Source organism: Symphalangus syndactylus, chromosome 10 (assembly GCF_028878055.3).
Source record: "Symphalangus syndactylus isolate Jambi chromosome 10, NHGRI_mSymSyn1-v2.1_pri, whole genome shotgun sequence".
NCBI classification, from domain to species: Eukaryota; Metazoa; Chordata; class Mammalia; order Primates; family Hylobatidae; genus Symphalangus; species Symphalangus syndactylus.
The window spans coordinates 46,781,910-46,803,259 of NC_072432.2; the positions used below are offsets into that span (position 1 = coordinate 46,781,910).

At 35.8% G+C, this 21,350-nt stretch overlaps 1 protein-coding gene and 1 long non-coding RNA gene across 5 annotated transcripts in view; one reads left to right on the forward strand and one right to left on the reverse strand.

The window, feature by feature from the left end:
* CCSER1 (coiled-coil serine rich protein 1) overlaps positions 1 to 21,350 on the reverse strand; it is a 1,484,089-nt gene that overhangs the window by 257,830 nt on the left and 1,204,909 nt on the right. The window lies entirely within an intron of this gene.
* On the forward strand, positions 892 to 12,201 carry LOC134731631 (uncharacterized). Of its 2 annotated transcripts, none has more exons than XR_010114068.1 (2): positions 892 to 6,488; positions 8,603 to 12,201. It is a non-coding gene; the product is annotated as an uncharacterized lncRNA (long non-coding RNA). The 2 variants fall into 2 exon arrangements; XR_010114067.1 differs by having other exon boundaries at positions 9,530 to 12,201.

The following is a 21,350-nucleotide window of genomic DNA, read 5'->3' on the forward strand; positions in this document are numbered from 1 at the left end:
ACATATGTGAAAAATACACTGAAAGCCTCTCATAAATAACAGAAATGCTAATGTCTTTTAAAGACTGTTTATTAGAAATGCATCATTACCTAAACTTGCCTCAAACCCTATACTTTGATGGAAGTAGTGCGCACTATTTAATACTTTCCCTAAATATATTATCTGCCATTTGTCACTTATATTGTGGATACCAGGTTAACTTTACAGTGGCTAGGTTAATTTTGTGACATTGAGAGATATACTAATGGCCTTCTCTATCTCTTTATAAATCTTGATTTTTAAGAAACATCAAAGAAGACATATCAGAGAAAAAAACTCAGTTAATAGTAATAGCTGGGAAAATTAAAACTTACAATTTAATGCCTTTAAACTTAGCTCAGATCCACAACTTTATGATAAATATCTTCAAAATTTGGTGGAAATGCAATGAATAATAGAAAATAATTAATCCTTCCACAAAGGACAGGTAACCAGAGATTAATAACCTGAATTATGGATCTTCTGTACCAGAAAGAGAAAGACCTAATAAAATTTTAAAGATATCAACTTAGTAACTCATGTTAAAAATCTTTCTAAACTAAATATGAGAATTAACTCTTCATATAATATCATACAGTTTAGAGCATGTTAGGTGAAATCATTAATGTTCTTTTCTTGTTGGATAACTAGTAACATTTATTAGGGGAAATCTCTCTGAATGTCACTCTCAGAAATGCTCACGTGCTAATAAATCAAGCAATAACCAGATATTGAGAAGAATTATTTTAACTACTAAATTATGATATAATTAAATAGTATCACACCAATATTTTTATGTAAAGTACTAAAATTTAAAAATCTAGTGTGTATTTTCCATCATGAAAATTAGTCTTTTCTAGGCCTAATTTTATATATTTATAGAAGAGTTTTTGTACCTCAAAAAAAACTAGACTAACTTTGCATTTTGAACTGAAAAAAATGAGCTACTGAACTATGCTATTTAAAACAAAGTTGAACATATAAATCAAAGTATAATTATTTAAAGACTTAATAGCTGTTTTGCCATTGACTGTAACATTCATAATTTCTGCAGGATTATTCAGTTCTTGTAAGTTCTTACTATAATGTATACTTTCTGAAAAGGTCATGTGTATCCTGGAATCCACGGAGTTAAATTATGTCAATACTTTACCAAAATGTGCTGAGACATCAAGGAGGCTGTAAAGTATAATCAATACAATAGACTAAACATCCAAATCAATGGGCTACAGTTAGAATCTCATTTGTGACAGCCCTGTCTTCATCCAAAGTCATATAAACCTCAAACTAAAAAGTAATGTTCCCAAAATTGAAAATGAAAAAGGGTTGTTTCTGAACTGAAAAAGTACTCCTGATATACAAATAAATATAGCAATAAGATCTGGGTCAAAGAATAGGTACACATATCTAAATTAATGTGTTCAATAAAATCATTGACTCTTTAATCAAAGAAAATGATGCAAATATCTTTCAAGACTTGTTCACCAAAAGCTCTAACTGGAGATATTTTATTGAGCACTATTTGACATACACTTCTATGTGCCATATTTTATAGCTTTACTTCATTAGTGACAGACAGAAGGAAAAGGCGAGAAAACAGAAGACACTATAGTTAAAAACAGCTGCCTTCTCCTTGTGTTTGATTTATTCCTTGACAAGTTTACTGAATCAGCTATTTCAACAGTTTTTTCCTTAGCTGTTGTTGGCATCTTCATATTTAATGTCTTCTTTTCCCTGTATTTTTGTCACACACACACACACACACACATACACACACACACACACAATCTCCATCTTATGCTTCAATCAATCTAGATTACTTCTACTTCTAATTCAATTTAACAAAAATTTATTATGAATTAATCTGCTAGATGTAAACTGTAGGTCTTGTCTTCAATGATTTTATAGACTTGTAACTCAAAAGCATTACGCTAGAAATATGGGGTCCAGATGACAGTATTTTATCTACCCTGGTTTTTTTTTTTTTTTTTTTTTTTTTTTTTTTTTTTTGAGGAAATGACTCACGAATGAAAATTTGTAAGAGAGTTTCTTGTGGACAACAAAGAAAAAGAAAATGAAGCAAATGAAGATCCCGTGGGAGCCTAAGCCAGCAATCCAGGATGGATACAATGAGGGTCTGAAACTGAGCTTGGATTGTTTGTTTAAAATGTTAAGGGTAACAGGCTTTTTCAGGAGTTCACCCTGTATTCAAGGAGTGATACATGTACATAAATACAACATGAGACAAAATAGTAAGAGGTAGAGCAGAAGAAGAACATGGCAAAGCAAGTAATTCTGCTTTTTGAAGAGAAATGGGATGTGAAACTATTACTAGTAGTTTCACAGAGACAGTTATATTTGAGCTAGGTCTTGGAGAATCATATTTTACCTATTTAGAAAAAAAAAAAGAGGAAGAGGAGGAAAATGTATTCACGGCTCTGCATACTTGTAAAGTTTCCACTCTAGGTGCCATCTCAGTCTATATGCTCTCTGTGAGCAATCACAGAAACTCAGTCTTAGCCCCTACAAGCCTTACAACCATACTTCCTGCATTAATTAGCATTAAACTATGAGTAGTAGAAAGAGTAATAGAAAAAGCAAAATATTTTGGACTTTAAATAAAATGTGTTTCTCTCTTACGCATATATAAACTAGTAAGGTGGCTGTGCTCAAAAAAAGTCTTCCAATATCTGGACTCAGAGATCCCTATATTGTGTTTGTGTATGTGTGTCAGGAAAGAGCAAGGAATAGAAGGGCAAATAAAACAGACCATCAATAACTTAAGTGAGCTTTCAGCCCCATACTCCTACTCACATGGCCACATGGCTTCAAGGTAATCTTTATTCTGAGACACTACAGGCTCAGCTAAAATATCTACTACTACCAAAAAGGGGAAGAATTGTTTCTGGAAAACAACTACAATCTTTGCCGTAATCCCCAAGATCGTTTTCTGGGCCACCAGTCTAGAATTTTCAAGGCATTCAATCTCTCTGACCTTATCTTCCCTAGATTCCTTCTCTGCAGCCACACTTGACCCCTTGCAGTCTCTCAAATATGTCCCTTCCGTGCAGGGCCTTCATTGCTTTCTTTTACCTGCCCACATATCCTTATGGTTTTCTCCCTCAGTTTCTTCACATATCTGCTCAGAGAGGTTTTTTGTAACCAAGATTGTAAAATAGCCCCAAATACCCTCCCCATTTTATTTTTCTTTGTATATTTTTTGTACCACCTCATATAGAGTATACATTCATTTAATTGCAGCCAACTTTTACAATATAGCGTCCACAAAAGCAGGAAAGTTGTCTAGTACAGTAGCTAGGCCATAGTTAGGTGTTCAATACATATTTTTTGAACTAATGCATAAATATCTAATGGTCTTCATTGCAAAAACACTTCAGTATCTCAAACACATGTCCTCAAACTGAATTAGTGTCTTCATAGATTTCCCTCTTACTTGCTAATATAATGATTATTCTCTACTTGCAGTCTCTGTTAATAAATCTTCCCCTCCACTCTTTGAAATCAAAATGGAAACATGTTGACTACTTAATCTCCATTATAACTTACAGCTTTTTATTTCTCACATCCTGTCTATTCTACCTCCACAATGCCTGTCGGATATTGTTTTGCTTTCACCCATTTCCATTATTATTACATTAGTTAAGACTCTAATCATCTCCTACTTCAGAAAGTCTTTCTGTGTCCAAAAAAAAAAAAAAAAAAATCTAAGCTAACTAAATTTAAAACCTTCCAGCTGATTCTTTCTGCACTACTTTCTCATGCCTCCAGTCCATCTTTCTGCTGTTGGTATTTTCTTCCTAAAGTAAAATTCACATCATATTACATTTCTTCATAATTTGTGCTGGACCTTAAAAGGAACCAAAATTCCTTAAACCTTTGAGATTTAATGAATACCTTAATATATGTTTCTGTGAAATTAATGACCAAGAATAATAACAAAACATATCATTTAGCTAATAAAACATATATTTAATATATATTTAACTAATAAAACATATATGTGAAATATTTATTTCTGGTCTAGCATCTGTGAGACTAAAAAAAAGGCCATTTCTCCCCCCACCCCGATAAGTTTCGTTTCATCTATCTAGATTTCACTCTTCAAGACCTTATTTAAATATCTATCATCTTATGAAAGCTGAAGCATTTCATTGACTCCAAGCTCACCTTTCTATCTTAAAGGAGTTCACATAACTACACTGTCTAAATCAGTCTTCCTGGCATATTCAAAATCCTGGCTCAGTTATAACCTCCTCCATCCTATTAGTGATTTGCATTCTTAACTACAGGTAAGAGAAAACCAGTGCAACCTAGCTTTCAATGACAGGAATTTGCTGGCTCATATAAATGAGACATCGAATAAAGAAGAAAAGTTGGAAAAAATGTGTTAGATGTAGCATCTCTCTCTCTCTGTCTCTCTCTCTCTTTTTTCACCTAGGCTTGTGCCATAAACCTTCTACATCAGTTACTGTGGTTATGGCTGTCTTGTTGGCTGAACTCAAGTTATAGGGTCTATCCTTGGAGACAAACGATGGAAGACATCTTATCCAAAACACAGGGATCTGGGATTGGAGAAGAGATGGGTCTCTTACTAGGAGGCTGGCTTAATGCGTAAAAATTACAGATGTCTACTATAATCATTAAACATGAATGGATGCATAATGTACTCAGGTTTTTTCTTGTACAGTTGTATGGCCCCCGATTTTTTCTGACATTTGAAGGTTTGTGTCCAAACTATTCTTAGTTTTATTTCCAGTTCATATTGAATAGCGTTTAATAAGAGCTCTATTAACGTCTACATAATTTAAATCTATTTTTAGTAGATCTTTTTTTCATATTATTTTTATGCAATCATTTGTTTATCAGAACAAATCTGGAAGAAAAATGGCATTGGTATGCTCATTTGCAGACTCACGGAACAGAAGTATCTTACTCACACATCAATTTTGTAGTACAGCAGAGTCAACCCTAAAACTCAGGATTTCTAAATACCCTTTCAATTTCAAATTTTGAACTATATGGTGCCACACTACCATTAATCATGATGAATGCTATTTCCCCCCTTAAAAACAGCTTGGATTGTGGGGTGAGATGCAACTGAGTTTAAGTCCCAGCTTTGAAATTTTATAATTGTGTAAACCTAAACTTGCAAGGATAATATTGGCTCTCACCTTAATATTTGTTTGCCGAAATAAAAGAGATAATGCAAGTCACACTTGGCACTGTTGCTGCCACTTAGAAGGTGTTCCTTTAAGGCTTTCTACTTGCACTAAAATTACCACCACTACCTCTGCCACACCACTGCTAGTACTCCTATGACGACTACTCTTGTTAATGATTACTGCTGGACATGAAATTATGCACCAATACTCAGCATCATGCAATATTCTTTAAAAAAATCAAAATTATGTTTGCCTTTGTTTCACTACAGCAAAGCAAGATTGCTTAGCCCTTTGTCCATATCCTTTTCTCTACTGAAACCCCTTTCCCCTTTATCAACCAAATTATGAGGTCTGAGATACTAATCACTTGAGATATTGTTATCTTCTATTAATAAGAAGTAATACCTCACAAGCTACTTTGAATTTACCTAAAAAAAGAAAATTAAACTACTCTAAAACAACATTATGTTCATATAATTTTAATAGGTAGCAGCTTTTGCCATCATAAGTTTATCAGTCACATTTTCCACATGAGATTGAGGGAAGAGAGAGTCCCTCTCACTCATATAGTTTTATATTGTTTTATACTCAGTACCTGTTTTAAGAAAAAACAACAAGGAAGTAAAACCAAAGACAGGCAGCCTGACGCCAGGCCTGAAACCAGGCCTGGGCCTGCCTGGCCTAAACCCAGTAGTTAAAAATCAACTCATAACATAGAAACTGATATTATTCATAGATTCCAGACATTGTATAGAAGAACACTGTGAAACTCCCTGCCCTGTTCTCTTTCTCTCTGACCACCAGTGCATGCAGGCCCTGTCACGTACTGCCTGCTTGCTCAAATCAATCATGACCCTTTCATGTGAAATCTTTAGTGTTGTGAGCCCTTAAAAGGGACAGAAATTGTGCATTTGGGGAGCTCGCATTTTAAGGCAGTAGCTTGCCGATGCTCTCGGCTGAATAAAGCCCTTCCTTCTACAACTCGGTGTCTGAGAGGTTTTGTCTGTGGCTCGTCCTGCTACATTTCTTGGTTTCCTGACGGGGAACCAAGGTGACTGATGAATGGCCAAGGCAACCCCTTAGGTGGCTTAGGCCTGCCCTGTGGAGCATCCCTGCGGGGGACTCTGGCCAGCCTGAGTGACGCGATCCAAACAGTGCTCCCGGGTAGGAAACTGCCCAGTGGAATGCCTCGCCAGAGCAGCGCATAGCAGGACCCCGCGGAGGATTAACACAGTGGCTGAACACCTGGAAGGAACTGGCACTTGGAGTCCAGACATCTGAAACTTGGTAAGACTAGTCTTTGGAACTTGCCCCACTCCATCTGAGTGGAAGGGTGGCCTGATCACCCATGGTGTGTCTGAATTGGCACTTTTGTTCTGGTTTTGACTTGGCTTGACTTGGTAAGACTAGTGTTTGGAACTTGCCCCACTCCATCTGAGTGGAAGTGTGGTCTGATCACCCATGGCGTGCCTGCATTGGCACTCTTGTTCTGGTTTTGACGTGACTTGAATTGCTGGATACTTTGGTTTTGGTTTTGACTTGGCTTGAATTTTTTGGTACTTGGATTTTGAATTTCGTGATTTTGGTTTGGTATAAACGGTAAAAGTGTGTGTGTGCCCTCTTTACCTGTTCTTTGTCTTGTGGTGAGTATGTGTGGTGTGAGCATGGTATTTTGTCTTGGGGAAAAAAAAAAAAAAAAACATGGGTCAGGTGCAAAATAAGCCCACCCCACTGGGAACTATGCTTAAAAAAAAAAAAAAATTTCAAGAAAGAATTTAAGGGAGATTACAGTGTTACTATGATACCAGGAAAACTTAGAACTTTGTGTGAAATAGACTGGCTAGCATTAGAGGTGGGTTGGCCATCAGAAGGAAGCCTGGACAGGTCCCTTGTTTCAAAGGTATGGCACAAGGTAACCTGTAAGCCAAAGCACCCAGACCAGTTTCTGTACACAGACAGTTACAGCTGGTTTTAGACCCCCTTTCTCCACCCACGGTAGTTAAGAGAACAGCAGTATAAGCAGCTGGCAGAGGCAAGGAAAGATCAGCAGAGAGAAAAAAATGCCATCTATACCAATTCTAAGTTAATTTCGACTAAACAAGGTCTTATTATTAGCAAAGGATAATTGAAATCCCAAACTTACAAGGTTTTCAACAAAAGTGAAGATTGCTAAAAGTTAACAGTGTAACATGTATTATGGTAACTTCTAATATTGTGGCCTTAGACAGTCTAGTCCAAACACATACAGAAAGTTTGCTTTAAGAAAGGAATGGTTATCTTAAAAAAAAAAGGGGGGGGCAGAATTTATGTAAAAAGAGTGTTATATGGTAAATTCTTGTCCTGAAATAAATTAACTGGTTGTTTAAAGAAAAAAAAATGTTTGTAATAAGTCAGGAAGTTGAGACATGTTGAAAAATTGTTGGCAAAAGTTGTGAAAGAAAAAATGTTATAAAAATTTTATGCAAAAAATGTTGTGTAATTTAAAAGTAATAAGGCCTCCTGAGTACTATTAAAAAAAACAGTTTATGTGCAAAATGTATAAGAAAAGTAAAATATACCTTTGGTAAAAAGATTATAAAGGGGCATAAGAATGTGGATTTTTACCTACCTTAAAAGGTTAAAAAAATATTGTTTTAAAAGTTTAAGCAAGTTTTAAAACGTTAATTATAAAGAAAATTCCGTGTGTAAACATATTAGCTAAAGTTAAAAAGGTAACATCCAGTTTTTCTGTGAACTGGACATTAAAGTAAAAATGCAACAAGTTTTTCTTAAAGCATCAACCTGCTCTTTAACAAAAATTATAAAAGGTTAAAAAGAGTCTATAAAATCTTACCTTATGGTCAAACATGAAAAATTGGATAAATATGTCTACAAGGTTTTATTAAAATTAAGTTTAACATTAATAACACACTAATATAAAGGTAAAATTTAACTTATCTGGTATAAAAATCATACAAGAAGCATTATTAAATATAAAACAGTGTTTAGCTTTCTTTGGTCTAAAAACTAATAAAAATAGGTGCTAAAGGAAACATTCATTTTACTAGAGGATCATGGAACTTAAAGACTTAAAACAAACTTTGGCCATTAAGACAGCATACCCAGATGCAAATGCCTGGTTGAAATGGATCAAATATTCCTTCTGCACGTTAAACAAAAGCAATTGTTATGCTTGTGCACAGGGCAGCCCAGAGGCCCTGATTGTCCCCCTTCCACTAAGGTGGTCCTTCAGTCGACCAGGCGTGGGCTGCATGGTAGCTCTTTTCCAGGATTCTACAGCCTGGAGTAATAAGTCATGCCAAGCTCTCTCTGCTGTATCCTGAAGTCCCTGCAGGTCATCCCCGAGGGCCATCCAGCTTCCGTCTCCCAACACTAAGTTCACTTCGTGTCTCTCACGGCAGGGAGGAGACTTAGCCTTCCTTGGAGACCTGAAGGGATGCAGCGAGCTTAAGAATTTTCAAGAGCTTATCAATCAGCCAGCTCTTGTTCATCCCCAAGTGGATGTGTGGTGGTATTGTGGTGGACCTTTACTGGGCACTCTGCCAAATAACTAGAGCAGCACTTGTGCTTTAGTCCATTTGGCTATCCCTTTCACCCTGGCATTTTATCAACCAGAGGAAGAAAAAAAAATAATAAGACATCGCAAAACAAGAGAAGCCCCTTATAGGTCTTTCAACTCTCACATCTATTTAGATGCAGTTGGAGCCCCGCAAGGAATACCAGATCAATTTACAGCTTGAAATCAAATAGTTGCAAGATTTAAGTCAATATTTTGGTAGATGACAGTCAATAAAAATGTAGATTAGATAAACTACATCTATTACAACCAACAGCAATGAGCTTTTCGTAAGTTAAAAAGAAAAACTCATGTCGGCCTCAGCCCTGAGGCTACCTAAGACAAAACTCTTTACACTCTATGTGTCAGAAAGAGAAAAAATGGCAGTTGGTGTTTTAACCCAGAATGTAGGGCCCTGGCCAAGGCCAGTGGCCTATCTCTCAAAACAACTAGAAGGGGTTTCCAAAGACTGGCCCCCATGTCCAAGGGCCCTGGTAGCAACAGACCTGTTAGCACAAGAAGCAGATAAGCTAACTCTTGGGCAAAACCTAAACATAAAGTGCCCCCATGCTGTGGTGATTTTAATAAATACCAAAGGATACCATTAGCCAATGAATGCTAGACTAAGTAGATACCAAATCTTGCTCTGTGAAAATCCCCACATAACCATTAAAGTTTGCAACACCCTAAGCCCACCACCTTACACCTAGTATCAGAGAGCCCAGTTAAACATAAACTGTGTAGAGGTGTTAGACTCTGTTTATTCTACTAGGCCCAACCACCAAGACCACCCTTAAACATCAGTAGACCGGGAGCTGTACGTGGATGGGAGCAGCTTCATCAAACCCTGCAAAGTGACTCTGAAGAAGACAAGCCCTGCTCCAGTCACACCCAGAAGCTGACTGGTCCACGCACGGCCGAAGCACCAGAAAACTCATTGCGGGACTCATTTTCCTTAAAATTTGGACTTGTTCAGTAAGGACTTCAACTGACCTTCCTCAGACTGAGAACTGTTCCCAGTATATACATCAAGTCACTGAGGTAGGACCAAAGATTGCTACAGTCCTATTATTTTATGGTTATTATAAGTGTACCAGGACTCTAAAAGAAACTTGTTTGTATAATGCTATTCTATCCAAGGTATGTAGCCCAGGAAATATCCAACCGGATGTGTGTTATGACCCATTTTAAGCCTCCCATTATCACAGTTTTTAAAATAAAATTAAGGACTGGTCCTTTTCTAGGTGACACAAGTAAGGTAATAGCTAGAACAGAAGAAAGAGGGGTCCCCAAAAATGCAACCTTAAAATTTGACCTTGTGCCACTATTGATAGTAAGCAGCATGGAATAAGATGCCGTTCTCTAAATTAAAAAAAAAAATGTTACACAGTTAAAAAAAAAAAAGCATATCTGTCAAAAATCATATTTATTTGAGATGTGTTAATACTGGTGTTGTGTCATTTAGGCTACTTGAAAAGAGGATAAAAAAAGATCCTGTTTGGCTCTGCAAAGGAAAAGGCAGCCCCTCCCGCATGAGTGGGAGCTGCAGCCCTTTAAAATTAGTAATCACAAACCCCTCAGACCCAAAATAAAACAAAGAAAAATATGTATCATTAGGCATTGATGGAAAAGGAGTAGATCCTAGTGTAAACACCCTAATGAAAGGGGAGGTTCAAATATGCTCTCCAGAACCAGTATTTCAGACTTTCTGTAATAAACTAAATATGCCAGTACCAGAGACTCCAGGAAAACCAGAAATTTGTTTTTGTAATTAGCCGAGCATGTAGCCCAGTCTCTGTCACTTCATGTTATGTTTGTGGAAAAACCGTAATGAAGATCAATGGCCATGGGAAGCCCAATAATTAGTTCCCACAGACCCAGTTCCTGATGAATTCCCAGCCCAAAAGAACCACCCTGACAAATTTCGGGTTCTAAAAGCCTCAATTATTGGACATTATTGCATAGCTAGAGAAGGAAAAGGATTCACTCAACCTGTAAGGCGGCTTAGTTGTCTTAGGCAAAAGCTGTATAATGGTACCACAAAAACAGTTACATGGTGGAGTTCCAATTACACAGAAAGAAATCACTTCAGTAAATTTCCAAAGTTGCAGACTGTTTGGGCCCACCCAGAATTCCACCAGGACTGGACGGCCCCACTGAGTTATACTGGATATGTGGACACAGAGCTTATGCTAAGCTGCCTGATCAGTGGACAGGTAGCTGTACAATTGTCACCATTAAGCCATCTTTCTTCTTACTGCCCATAAAAACAGGTAAACTTCTGGGCTTCCAAGTCTATGCTTCCCATGAAAAACGAAGCATAGCCATAGGTGATTAGAAAAATAATGAATGGCCCCCTGAAAGAATCATACAATACTATAGACCCACCACTTAGGCACAAGATAGCCCATGAGGATATCAAACCCCCATCTACATGCTTAACTGAATCATACGGTTACAAGCTGTTTTAAAAATCATCACTAATAAAACCGGTCAAGCCTTGACTATTCTGGCCCAGCAAGAAACTCTAATGAGAAATGCTATCTATCAAAATAGACTAGCTCTTGACTACTTGCTAGCAGCTGAAGAAGGAGTTTGTGAAAAATTTAACCTTACTAATTGTTGTCTACACATAGATGATGAGGGGAAGTAGTTGAAAATATAGTTAAAGATATAACAAAACTGGCACATGTACCCGGGCAAGTGTGGCACAGACTCAATCCTGGAGCCATGTTTGGAAATTGGTTCCCAGCAATAGGGAGGATTTAAAACTCTTATAATAAAAGTAATAATAGTAATAGGAACCTGCTTACTGCTCCCTTGTCTGATACCTGTATTTCTTCAAATGATAAAAAAACTTCGTCACTACCTTAGTTCACCAAAATGCTTCAGCACAAGCATACTATATAAATCACTATGAATCTATTGCATAAGAAGGCATAAGTAGCAAAAATAAGAGTGAGAACTCCCACTAATAAAAAGTGAGAATCTCAAAGGGGGGAAATGAGGGAAGAGAGAGACCCTCTCATATTGTTTTATATTGTTGTATACTCAGTACCTGTTTTAAGAAAAAACAACAAGGAAGTAAAACCAAAGATAGGCAGCCCGGCGCCAGGCCTGAAACCAGGCCTGGGCCTGCCTGGTCTAAACCCAGTAGTTAAAAATCAACTCGTAACTTAGAAACCAATGTCATTCATAGATTCCAGACATTGTATAGAAGAACATTGTGAAACTCCCGGCCCTGTTCTGTTTCTCTCTGACCACTGGTGCATGCAGCCCCTGTCACGTACCCCTTGCTTGCTCAAATCAATCACGACCCTTTCATGTGAAATCTTTAGTGTTGTGAGCCCTTAAAAGGGACAGAAATTGTGCACCCAGGGAGCTCAGATTTTAAGGCAGTAGCTTGCCGATGCTCCCGGCTGAATAAAGCCCTTCCTTCTACAACCTGGTGTCTGAGAGGTTTTGTCTGCGGCTCGTCCTGCTACAAGATGTTGAAATTGTCCTTTGCATTTGCTGTCCTGCTGTCTGGATTACAGTTCCCCCAGGTTTTCACATTGATTCCTTCTCTCCATTCTTGTCTCTGTTGGAAGAACTTCCTGGCCACCCCATCTGGTGCAGCTTTCTCTCACCCTCTTCCCATACACTGTCTATTTTTTTCAACATTGCACTGAATAATACCTGATTGTATATTACTATGTTCATTTATAGTTTATCCTCTCATCCTCCCACTAGACACCAGTCCTGAGTACAGGGATGCCATATGTTTGTTCACTTCCGTGTCTCCAATGGCCAGAAGAGTGTTTGGCACATGGTAGATTCTTAATATATTTTGTTAGCTTAGGTGGATTGTCTCTAAAATGGTTAAAAACTCATTCCACATTATATTCCTTGTAACATAATTACATATGTCACTTTTAATGGTAAGCATAAATTATTTGGTCTAAGAAATCAGGTTTTATACAGTATAGGCAAGAATGCTTTTTATTTCTAACCTTTATATGAAAATTGTATGACCCCTGTATAACAATTATTCTGTGTGCTTTTTAAAATACATCTTCCTGCCGGGCGCGGTGGCTCACGCCTGTAATCTGAGCACTTTGGGATGCTGAGGCGGGCAGATCACGAGATCAGGAGATAGAGACCAGCCTGGCTGACACAGTGAAACCCTATCTCTACTAAAATTACAAAAACTTAGCTGGGCATGGTGGCACATGCCTGTAGTCCCAGCTACTTGGGAGGCTGAGGCAGGAGAATTGCTTGAACCTAGGAGGCGGAGGTTGTAGCGAGCAGAGATCGCGCCACTGCACTCCTGGGTGACAGAGCGAGACTCTGTCTCAAAAAACTAAACTAAACTAAACTAAAAAAAACTAAAATAAATTTTCCTAAGCCTATTATACAATGAGCAATGTTGTTAAATTAAAAGTTTTGGCAATCTTTATAGAACAATCTAAAGTAGTCAGGTACATAAATTGGTATATAGCTATTATTGAATCATATAAATTGCCTTTGGTTGATTTTTAGTTTTCTGTTTTCAGCCTCTTATTTTATCACTTGCAATCAATTCTCAGCAATTTACAATATAAATGTTATTAAATGCCCCTTTGGTTGATTTTTCACCATTGGTACTTCTGTGTTTCCCACTGCATTTCAACTGCTCAGAAGTCTCTTGTCATCATTTATATTACGAACAATTAATAAATGCAATAGACTATGTTGGAGGGTTCACCAAAGATGAAACTTCAGATTGGAGAACACAAAGAAATGCAACTTGAAAACCAGAATAGGACAAATGAATATTTTCCCTTTAAAATTGAAATGGTAGAAGACATTCTCTAATTAAAAAAAAAACATAACATTTACATTAATGTAAAAATTAATTTAAAATAGTTTTCTGCCTATTATTCTCTTTCATTCTTAAGAGTATCTGAAAAACTGTTTTAAATAAGAACATATTTAAAATGATCCACAGGGCAAAAATATTCCCCATATTTTATATTCTTAAATGATTTAATAAAAACATAATTTAATGTTGGCATAACTCTCGTCACAGTATATTGTAACATTTATTTTATAAGTATTTTTGTATACCAAAATCTGTTTCATGCTTTAACAAACCAATAATTAGTACTGAAAATAATTTTAAACAAAACCAGAAATCGTTATTCATCTCCATATAAAAAAGTGATACCCAGAGAAGAAACTCAAAGATTAAGAATCTAATTTTTTATCAACAAATATTAAGAAATTAGGATTAATTCATCTCTGAAGGATTCAAATTAAGCTTACAATTTAGTGACCTTCCAGTCATACTTTTTACTTACGTATTTACAAGTAAAAGAATATGTAAAGACAATTGAGTATTGTGCAACATTGATGTGTATTTATAAATTAGCTTTATTTTATAATAAAATAATATGTGTAGATAGTGTCATGAAGGAAATATTCTCCCCATAATATAGTTTCTCTTCTTCATTTCAGCACATGAAATTAAACAACCAGAGGAAACTTCACCTCAAACCCATCTAACCTAGTCAGTACCATAGTAAGGGGCTTTAAATCATATTTAAAACAAGGTAGAGTACAAATAAATACATGCATGTAAGACCCAAATTAAAGCCCCTCAAAAATCTATTACTTTTAATTTCATAAATAAATTTTTTATTGGGCTTAATTTACTCCCCGTATAAAATAATAATATGTTTTAAGACTAAATTTTTTTGTTTCCTGTAAAACTAATTTTTTTGATGCTGTTGAAATTAACCATTGTAACATCATTAAAAATATAGCCTACTGTGTGCTTATTACCATAAAATATAAAAATGACAGTAATATTAACAGTCTAGAATTTGCCAAAAAATTATACTTATACATTTATTAATATTCTTAATAGTTTTTACCTTTCCTAAATCTCAGACTGATTCTTATGTATCCGTCAATGTTAAACTATCAACGTTCTGCAGTCAAATTTTTAAACTGCAAAAGTATTCAAAGTGACATGTAGTTAATGTGACAATAAACAAATTAATCTTCTCTTCAGTATAAGAAAAATATCTGGGAATGCCATCTATACATCATTTTCCTCCGGTGATAGTTGTTCCCTATTTTTATGTATCAGTTAATGTTCCTTTCCTGCTTGTGCCAGAAAATGCATTTAAATGACACTAAAAAGAGGAACTTTGATATATTAGTCTTCAAACTATTTTTAATAACAATAAAATAATTTAAATGAGCTCTATTTTTGCCAAAAAGCAGGTTTTTAAGGTAAGTATAATAACCAAGTTATAAGTATATACTTTATATAATTAATCTTTCCTTAAAGTTTCAGAGAATAGAAACGTATCAGAAGAATTAACACAAAATGCAAACTGGTAGATTCAGATCTAAATTTGTTTTGCAAATTCAATTTAATACAGAAATGTTAAGCCATTTTTAATGATTAAATAAAAGTTTACATGGGAAGCAAAACAAACAAAAATAATACTGTTAATTTATGTATTAAAGGTTTAATTCATGACTTCCAGTTTCCAATATGGCATGTGAGAACCTTGGGCGTCATCACTCCCATTCTCACTACAATGAAAAAACTGGACAAACTGAAACTCAATAACTCTTCTTAGATACATCAGAGAAGTGAGGTCAAAGGGCAATATATTGCTCCCTAAAATGGAGAGACACACAGGTAAGATACAGAGAATTACAATTTACTGAAGCAGAAGCCTAGAAGCAGAAACCTCCACGGGAAACAATGCTGTTAGGAAACCCTAAACTGTAATTGACAAATTGCTGAAGGCACAGTGTGGAAAAAATTCTAGGGGAACTCAATCTTACGAGGCCCCCAAACTTTCATGAAATGTACCTCCTACAGCCCAAATGGGTCCTCTCAGTGAAAACCTGAGAGGAAAAAAAAAAAAAAATCTCTCTTACTTCCAGCAGGGGAAGAGAAAAAGTAACCATTTTGAAAGGCCTGACCTCAAGACAAACTATTGTAGCACAGCCTTACCTATTGGGGTTTTACCATAAAGTAAACAAACTGGGAAAAGAGAAATATACAACCTTAGCCCCCTCCAGACTTCAAAACAGAACTTGGAAGCCCTTTAAGGGTTATTGACTTCTATAAGGTGCACAGGCTCACTAATAGAAGGAGGCTTAATGTAAGACTTTAGACCATTTGCCTTTCTACTGCAACTTATCATTACATCAGGAGAATACAACTGAAAGAAGTGCATGACTCAGACCTTATTTAAAGATGAATTGTCTCTTAGGTAACTCAAACCCAACAGGGAAGACAAAACCAAGGAAATTAGAGAAAAATTTAACCTCTGACACCTACAGCTACAGCAAACAGTAAAAAAAACACCCAACCCTTAGTCAAAAACGTAAATTGAAATAAGAGAATCAACATAAAAAAATTGGTTGGGCGCAGTGGCTCACGCCTGTAATCCCAGCAAACTGGGAGGCCGAGGCGGGCGGATCACGAGGTCAGGAGATCCAGACCATCCTGGCTAACACGGTGAAACCCCGTCTCTAGTAAAAATACAAAAAATTAGCCGGGCACGGTGGTGGCACCTGTAGTCCCAGCTACTCAGGAGGCTGAGGCAGGAGAATGGTGTGAACCTGGGAGGTGGAGCTTGCAGTGAGTCGAGATCTCACCACTGCACTCCAGTCTGGGCGACAGAGCGAGACTCTGTCTCAAAAATACATTAATTAATTAATTAATTAATTTTTAAAAATCAACAAAATCAAAATCTGGTTCAACCTCTAGCCAGGTTAATGAGGAAATAATGAGAGACCCAAATTGCTATGATGAGAAATAAAAAAGCAACTATCATTACTGAACCAGTGGATGTTAAAAGGATTATAAAAAATATTGTGAACAACTATGTGCCCACACATTTAATAACCTGGATGAAATGGAGCAATTCCTTGAAAGACACAATCTACCAAAACTCACATCAGAACTAATATAAACATCTATTTAAAAAATTGGATCAGTAAATAATAACCTTCCAAAATGAAAGCACCAAGCTCAGATGAATTCTACCAATAATTTAAAAATGAAATTACAGCAATTCTGTAGTTTCCTCCAAAAAATGGAAGTAGTGGGAATATTTCCTAACTCATTCTTCTAGGCCATCATTACCCTAATCCAGAACCAGACAAATCAGTTACAAGACAAAAACATTATAGACCAATATCTCTCAGGATCATAGATGCATAAATCCTAAAAGAAAGCACATCAAATCCAACAATATATAAAAAGAATTATACATCATGATCAAATGGAATTTATGACAGGTGTGCAAGGCTGATTCAATATTCAAAAATCAATTACTGTAATCCCTCACATCATCAGGCTAAATAAGAAAAATTATATTATTATATTAATAGATGCAGCAAAAGCATCTGAAAAAAACCAATTCTCATTCATAATTCATAAGTAAAACCATTCAGCAATCTAAGATTAAATAGGAACTTTCTCAATTTGATAAAAAACAAATCTATAAACACTTACAGCTAACATCATACTTAATAGTGAAAAACTATATGCTTTTCCTGCTAATATCAGGAACATGGCAAGGAAGTCTGTTCTTATACTTCTACTCAACATCATACTGCGAGTACCAGTCAATGAAATAAGAACAATAACAAAAAAAGGAAATAAAAAGTATATAGACTGGGAAGGAAGAAATAAAACTGTCTTTTTAAGGTGGTGACATGATTATTAATGTAGAAAATTGCAGAGAATTGACCAAAAAAACCTACTGGCACTAAGAAGTGATTACAGCAATATTGGAGGATATAAGATTAATAAGCAAAAGTCAATTTCTTTCTTAATACTAGCCACGAAAAATTGGAATTTGAAATGGAAAACATAATACCATTTAAATTAGTACATCTCAAAACTTGAATACTTAAATATAAATATATCAAAATAAGTATAAAATCTATATGAGAAAAACTACAATATTCTGATGAAAAAAGTCAAAGAAGATATAAATAAATACAAATATATTCCTATCTACATGTATAGGAATACTCAACATTGTCAAGGTTTCAGTTCTTCCCAACTTGATCAATACATTAAACACAATCCCAGCCGAAATCCCAGTGAGTCCTTTTGTGGATGCAAAAAAAAAAAAAATAATGTGTTCTAAATTTCATAAATAAAAGCAAAAGACTCACAATATTTAACACAATATTGAAGAAGTAAAAAAGTTGGAAGACTGACACTACTAAACTTCAAGACACACTATAAATTTACAGTAATCAAGACTGTGAGGTTGATGAAGTAAAAGACAAATAGATTAATGGAACAAAATAGCAAATATAGTTAAGTGATGTTTAACAAAGGAACAAAGTCAAATAAATGGAAATATAATAGTCTTTTCACAAATGGTGCTGAAACTCAAAATCCACATGCAAAAAATAAATCTACACCCAGACCTTATACCTTTCACAAAATTAACTCAAAATGAACCATACATCTAAATGTAAACACAAAGATATACAACTTCTAAATGATACCACAGGAGAAAATCTTGGTGACCTTGAGTTTGGTGATGAATTTTTAGATACAACACTAAAGCCTGATACACAAAACAAGCAAACAAAAAAACTCATAAGTTGAAGCTCATTAAAACGAAAACTTTTGCTCTGCAAAAGACACTGAAGAGAAAGAAAGGAGAAGCTATAGACTAGGAAAATATATTTTCAAAGCACATATCTGATAATGGACTGGTACCCAAAATATACAAAAATATCCTATAACTCAAAAATAAGAAACAATCAATATAATTTAAAATGGGCAAAAGTTATCTATAGACACCTCACCAAAACCTATATACAGATGGCAAATAAGCACATGAAAAAAATGCTCAACATCATATATTAGGGATTTTCAAATTAAAACAAATAGATACCACTTTAAACCTATGAGAATGATGAAAATCCAAAACACTGACATCAAATACCGATGAAGATGTGAAACAAAAGGAGATCTCATTCATTGCTGATGGATACGCAAAATAGCCCAGCCACTTTGGAAGACAGTTTTGCAATTTCTTATAAAATTAAACACACTCTTACCACAGGATACAGCAATTGTGCTCCTTAGTATTTACCTAAATCAGTTGAAAATTGTTGTATGTCCGCATCAAAACCTGCACATGAGTATTAACAGCAGTTTTAATCACAATTGCCATAATTCTGAACCATTCAAGATATCCTTGAATAGGTTAATGAATAAACAAACTGTGGTATATCCATACAATATAATACTATCCAATGATAAAAAGAAATGAGACCAGGCGCCGTGGCTCATGCCTGTAATCCCAGCACTTTCGGAGGCTGAGGTGGGCAGGTCACGAGGTCAAGAGATCGAGACCATCCTGGCCAACATGGTGAAACCCTGTCTCTACTAAAAATACAAAAATTCTGTGGGTGTGGCGGTACACCCCTGTAGTCCCAAGAAGGCTGAGGCAGGAAAATGGCTGGAACCCAGGACACGGAGGTTGCAGTGAGCCGAGACCACACCACTGCACTCCAGCCTGGTGACAGAGTGAGACTGTCTTAAAAAAAAAAAAAAAAAAAAAAGAAAAGAGCTGTCAAGCCCCAATATGACATGCAAGTATCATGCAAGTATCTTAAATGCATATTGCTAAGTGAAGTAATCCAATCTGAAAAGGCTATATATACTCTTATGATTTCAACAATATGTCATTTTAGAAAAGGCCAACTATGGACACAGTAAAAAGATCAGTGGTTGCCAGGAGTTTACAGGGCATGAGGGGAAATGATGAATAGGAGAGCACAGGGCAGTTTAGGGAAGTGAAACTGTCCTACATAATATTCTGATGAGAGTAAATCCATATTATTATACATTTCAAAACTCATATAAGGCACAACACAAAGAATAAAACTTACTGTAAACTATGGAGTTTGGTTTATAACAATGTATTGATACTGGTTCATCAATTATATAACAAAATTACTATACTAATACAAGTGTTAATAATCAGGGAAACAGCAGGGCATGGTAAGGAGATACAGGGGACCTGCACTTTCTGCTTATTTTAGAAATAAATCTATAACTACACAAAAAATAAAATCTATTAATTGAAAAAGAAAAGTCCAATTTGTTACAATGGTTTACCTAAATAAATACTTATTCATTGAAAATAATTTTTACTTTAAATTGATCATATTGCTCATAAAGAGTTTCTTTTCCTCTTCTTCTTCTTCTTTTTTGAGATGGAGTTTCACTCTGTCTCCCAGGCTGCAGTGCAGTGGCAGGATCTCGACTCACTGCAACCTCTGCCTCCCAGGTTCAAGCGATTCTCCTGCTTCAGCCTCCTCAGCAGCTGGATAAGCGCCCACCCTCACTCCTGGCTAATTTTGCATTTTTAGTAGAGACAGGGTTTTGTCACATTGGCCAGGCCAGTCTCGAACTCCTGACACTCAAGTGATCTGCCCACCTTGGCCTCCCAAAGTGATGGGATTACAGGTGTGAGCCACCATGCCAGGCCACTAACAGAGATTTTCAACAACTCCAGGGAACAGTTAGGAAAGTGCTTCCTTCAAGGAATGTAGCACTTACAATATTTTAACAGCTTCTGTTAATTTCTTTTCAATGCTCGGAGAGATTATATTGTTAATGAATATTTTCTACTTAAGTTGGCACATACTTATTGCTCATAAACATTTATGAAGTCTGTCTAATGATATACTCGACCTCTTTGAATAATCATTTCAAATATTTACATATTTACCTTTATAATTCATTTATTTTGAGTACTGTAATATTGTCCCCCAGTATGAATTTCATGTAGAGGCTTATAAATATCTAGCTTTTCCCTAGTACCTCTGTGATTACATTTACTTTAAAGTAGTTTTTCCCACATAGCAACTTTCCCGTCATTCAAGAAAATTTTAATGCCGTTCACTATTTCTTCAAATAGAATCTCTTTTATTCCTTTTTATTTCCTTTGTAGACTCCAAAGTTTGAGGTTAAAAAGCTACCAAAAAACTTATTAAACAACTCTACAATTATCTGTACCTAAATATTTTGTTACTTTTCCACAGGAAGCTCAGCATTGTTCTATATTTTCTGTTATTTTAAAACACTTATAAGCCATGTCTATTACTACACATTATATTACAGTTAGGTTTTCTTTCCATATCAGAAATTGGAAGAAATCATTATTATGCTTTAAAATGTGGAATGTAGATATTTCTTTGTCATAATTATTATGTTGATGTCTCAGTCCATTGGGGCTGATGTAACAAAATAACTTAGACTGTGTAACTTATAAAAATGTCTCACAGTTCTGGAGTTTGGGAGACCTAAATCAAGGCACTGGCAGAACTGGTGTCAAGTGGGGGCCTTATTCTTCAGAGATGGTGCCTTCTGTGTGTTCTCACATGGAAGAAGGGGCAGACAAACTCTCTCAGGTCCCTTTTATAAGGACACTAATCACATTCAGCTGGCGAAGCCCTTAAGCCTTAATCACCTTCTAAAGGCCCCACTTCTTAATACTATCACATTAGGGATTAAGTTTCAACATATGAATATTGAGGGATCACAAACATCCAAC